The following is a 5,000-nucleotide window of genomic DNA, read 5'->3' as shown; positions in this document are numbered from 1 at the left end:
CTCTCTCTCTCATTTTCTCTCTCACTCTCTCTCTCCCTCTCTCTATCTCTCTCTCTCTCTATCTCTCTCTCTCTCTCTCTCTCTCTCTCTCTCTCTCTCTCTCTCATTCTCTCTCTCTCTCTCCCTCTCTCTCTCTCTCTCTCTCTCTCTCTCTCTCTCTCTCTCTCTCTCTCTCTCTCTCTCATTCTCTCTCTCTCTCTCTCACTCTCTCTCTCTCTCTCTCTCTCTCTCTCTCTCATTCTCTCTCTCTCTCTCTCTCTCTCTCTCTCTCTCTCTCTCTCTCTCTCTCTCTCTCTCTCTCTCTCTCTCTCTCTCTCTCTCTCTCTCTCTCTCTCTCTCTCTCTCTCTCTCTCTCTCTCTCTCTCTCTCATTCTTCCACTCCCTCCCATTCACCTAATTTCCCCCTTACCATCCCCTTCCTTCTCCCCATCCCTCTCTCTCCTTCCCCTTCCTTCTCCCTCCGTCCTCCTCCCTTTTCCCTCCCACTCTTTAATATTCCCTCTCTCCTTCACCCTCCTCTCCCTTCCCTCCCCCTCCTTCCTCTTTCTCTCTCTTCCCTTTCCTGTCCCACCCCCTTATTCTCCCCCTCACCCATTCTCTGTCTCTATTTTTTCCACTCTCTCTCACCACTTCCTATCCCTCTATCCCCTTCTCTCTTTCTCGTCTCCTCCGTCTCTTCCTTCTCCTTCCATCCCTTCTCCCTCTTCCTCACCACTTCCACCCCTTCCCCTATTTCCCCTCTTCCTCCCTACCCCCTCCCCTCTCTCCACTTTCCTTCACTTTTTTCCTCTCCCTCCTCCCTCTCTCCTTCACCCCTTCCCCCTTCCCCCTTCCCCCTTCCCCCTTCCCTCTCTCCACTCTCCTTCACCCCTTCCCCCTTCCCTCTCTCCCTCACCCCTTCCCCCTTCCCTCTCTCCACTCTCCTTCACCCCTTACCCCTTCGCCCCTTCCCCCTTCCCTCTCCCCCTTCCCCCTTCCCTCTCTCCACTCTCCGTCACCCTTTCCCCCCTTCCCCCTTCCCTCTCTCCACTCTCCGTCACCCTTTCCCCCCTTCCCCCTTCCCCCTTCCCTCTCTCCCTTCCCCCTTCCCCCTCCCCTCTCTCCACTCTCCTTCGCCCCCTTAACCCTTTTCCTCCACCTCTTCCCCCCCCCCCCACATCGATAATCCAGACGAGGTCAAATTTCCCCTTCGCGGTCGGAGTGCCAATCGGCGGCACCATCATCCCTCCATTTCCGGTCTCCAGGCAAGCACCACGAGCATACTCATCCTAAGAGACTCATCCTTGGTGACTCATCCTTGGTGACTCATCCTAAGAGACTCATCCTTGGTGACTCATCCTTGGTGACTCGTCCTAAGAGACTCATCCTTGGTGACTCGTCCTAAGAGACTCATCCTTGGTGACTCATCCTTGGTGACTCGTCCTAAGAGACTCATCCTTGGTGACTCATCCTTGGTGACTCGTCCTAAGAGACTCATCCTTGGTGACTCATCCTAAGAGACTCATCCTTGGTGACTCGTCCTAAGAGACTCATCCTTGGTGACTCATCCTAAGAGACTCATCCTTTGTGACTCATCCTAAGAGACTCATCCTTGGTGACTCGTCCTAAGAGAGTCATCCTTGGTGACTCATCTTAATAGACTCATCCTTGGTGACTCATCCTAAGAGACTTATCCTTGGTGACTCATCTTAATAGACTCATCCTAAGAGACTCATCCTTGGTGACTCATCTTAATAGACTCATCCTTGGTGACTCATCCATGGTGACTCGTCCCTGTAGATAAATCTTTTGAGGCTTGTATTTGGAGACTCATCTTTGGAAACTATCTCGTAGAGGCTCATCCTAGGAGACTTGATCTTGGAGACTCATCCTTCGAGACTGATCCCTCGAGGCTCATCCTTGAGAACGCATCCTTCATCCTTGAAGACTCATTGTATTTTGTGTTGATTTGCTTTCCCTTCTGTTTCGTTGTCTTGTTTTCTTTCTTTGTTTTTTTTTCATGATTCTTCGCTATGTTTTTTATGATATTTGTATTCTTCTCTGCTTCTCTTCCTTTTTTTTTCTCTTATTTCTTCTCCTTCCTCTTACTTCTACTCCTTCTCTATCCTTTTCCTCCTCTCCCTCTCCCTTTCTTTCCCGGTTATCTTTTTCCCTTCCCTTTTCCCTCTCACTCTCCCTTTTCCCTTTTATCCTTTCCCTTTCCTTTTTCCTTCCCGCCTCCCCTTTTCCTTCCTCCTCTCCCTTTTCCTTTTTCTTTTCCCTTCCTCCTTTCCCTTTCCCTTCTTCCTTTCTCTTTCCCTTTTCCCTTCCGCTTTCTCTTTCCCGTTCCCTCACCCTTGCCCTTCTTCCCTTTCTCTCTCGGTCTCTCTATTTCACTTCTCCAGCTTCTATTTTGTATCCTATGAGAACAACAATTTATCTTTCCTTTATATCTGTTTGTCTTTCTTGTGTTTCTACGACCTCCCCCTCCCTTCCTCTTCTCTTCTTATCCTTCTTCTCTTCCTACTCCCTCTCCCTTTACATTGCTTGCTTTCTCCTCCCACTACTCCCCTTTCCCTACTCCCCTCGTTCCGTCCCCATACTCCCCTTCCCTCCCCTTCAATCTACCCTCTTCCCTTTCCCTACTCCCCTTCCTTTCCCCTTCTCCCCTCCCTCCATCTCCTTACTCCCTTTCCCTTCCCTTACCCTACTCTCCCTCCATCTCCTTACTCCCTTTCCCTACCCTTACCCTACTCCCCCTCCCCTCCCCCAGCCTTTCGTTGTGTAGAAATTACACTTCAGAAAACCAACCGCCATAATTTAGTGTCGCTTGTGCCCTTCTTGCCCTAAATGCGATGTCTCTGGAATTCAATTATCCGTGTTCTGGCAATTCGACTCTTCTCTCTGTGTCTGTCTGTCTACTGTCTCTCTCTCTCTCTCTCTCTCTCTCTCTGTCTTTCTCTCTCTCTCTCTCTCTCTCTGTCTTTCTCTATCTCTGTCTCTCTCTCTCTCTCTCTCTCTCTCTCTCTCTCTCTCTCTCTCTCTCTCTCTATATATATATATATATATATATATATATATATATATATATATATATATGCGCACTCAACTCTATCTGCTTACCTATCTATCTATTTCTATCTCTCTTTATACTCTATCCATATGTCTATCTCTCTCTAATCTCTAATCTACGACAGTGCCAACAAGATTGAATTTTAATGTTAAACAGAACTAATCCTTAATCAGCTCTGCTCTTCTCTCCCCCCCCCCTCCCCCCATCCCTATTGCCCTCATGCCCTCATCTTCTAAATTCAAGAATATTCTCTCTGGTCAGTCTCTAGCTCCGGAAATTAAGGCTTGATTGACGCCTGAAATGTGACGGCGAAGAGAGTAAGCGACGGCGGGAGAAGAAGGGGAAAGGGAGAAGAAAGGGGACGAAAGGGAGAGGAAGGATAGAGAGGTGGAGGAAAGTAGGGGAGGAAGGGAGGGTGGGGAGGGAAGGGGGAAGGAGGGAGGGAAAGGGAAGAGTCATTGTACGATTTATATTTTCTTTTATATTTTCTTATTTCGTAGAAATTCTTGAGTACACGCAAACATCGTACATCTGGCCGAGGATGTTCGCGGCAGCCCTAAAAGTATCGAAGTGGTATTTTCTGGTTAAACTGCAGTGCATTCAGATTTAAAAAAAAAAATAAAAATAAAAAATAAATAAATAAATAAATAAATAGAAATAAAATAATTAAACGTTTGTTGAATAAGCAAAATTTCAACAATTTTCATAGTAAACTGTACACTAATACAAAAGGTGGAATGGGATGCAAAAGAAAGCAGATGAAGAAATATGGAAACCGTTCTTTTAATTTCTTAATCAAATGTATTTTGAGATCAAAGCTCAGATCGAGGCACCCTACCCTCTGAAAAGGATAAAATGCTATTACGAAATTGAAAGAACGCGACTTTACAAGTAATGGACTAACTCTTGACAGAAAATATTACTCCCTTCCCTTTACATAACGATAACCATGTCGACCTGTATAGTATTGATTTGATAGTCTACCAACGAGCTTTATTTATCTGTCTATATTCGCTTGTTCTTCCATGAAGCAGTCGTATAACACGTATGATTATACTTTATGTAATTCAGGCTGAAGTTAGATTGAGTGGACACTGTCAACTTTTTAGGATGAAACGTCGACTAACTACCATTTTGGCGCCAAAAAGAGGCAAGCGCCGCGCCCGACCTCTGGCCGGAGGAAACGAAATCACTCGCATAGCTCACTTGTCTTCATGTTTTGATTAGCATGTTTACACTTTTCATCAATATCGTTTAGAAGTTATTTTTCAAATGAGTGTTAGGTGTAAATCCTAAGAATATCTGTTTTAAATATGAGAAATACACATAGCAGACCAGGCGTGCAGGTACTTAATTTATTTCAGTTATAAATCCAGTGAATAAACACAGACATATGCAATATAAAGAATAAATACGTACAATATCTTTAGTGATCAGACGTAAGAATTATATTAACATTTTGTTCAGCCACCATTTAACATTGACCAGATGACAGATCGATTCAGAATTTTAACGTTCATATTATTTTAAATATTATGATATATGTGAAAAGTTTGTCTGAAAAGTTCAGTTATGTATATTCAAATAGGAGTTTCTATACATCAATGCATTAGTGTTACGAGTTGAAAGTTTTTCCCAATATTTTTTTTAGATGGGTCGTGAACTTTTTCGTCCAGCTGTACAAAAATGACCTTACAATCTACTTGCAAATAAAGAATATCTATTTACAACAGCGTCTCCTAAAAACAAAACAAAACAAAAGGTTACCAAAGACTCTAGGCCAGCAGTCTCTAACGCGGGAAACCCTGTGGTCCAGCGGTCTCTTTCCCTTGAGGCTATGCTATGACCAGGGAACATGACGCTTTGGGATTTGACTTCTGCAGGATATTGCAAGCGGGGTCAAACTTTGATCAACGGCGGGCAGGGGAGATGACCTTGTTGCAGACAA

General features: G+C 44.9%; 1 protein-coding gene across 8 annotated transcripts in view; it reads left to right on the top strand.

Moving 5' to 3' along the window:
- The window catches only part of LOC122247033 (glutamate receptor ionotropic, kainate 2), a 153,035-nt gene that overhangs the window by 123,068 nt on the left and 24,967 nt on the right, over positions 1-5,000 (top strand). The window lies entirely within an intron of this gene.

The sequence above is a fragment of the Penaeus japonicus genome, unplaced genomic scaffold (genome assembly GCF_977035675.1).
Source record: "Penaeus japonicus unplaced genomic scaffold, GWHDUDI00000001_assembly GWHDUDI00000021, whole genome shotgun sequence".
Classification (NCBI taxonomy): domain Eukaryota; kingdom Metazoa; phylum Arthropoda; class Malacostraca; order Decapoda; family Penaeidae; genus Penaeus; species Penaeus japonicus.
The sequence above is the reverse complement of the archived record's forward strand: the minus strand, read 5'-3'. Positions and strand labels throughout refer to the sequence as shown.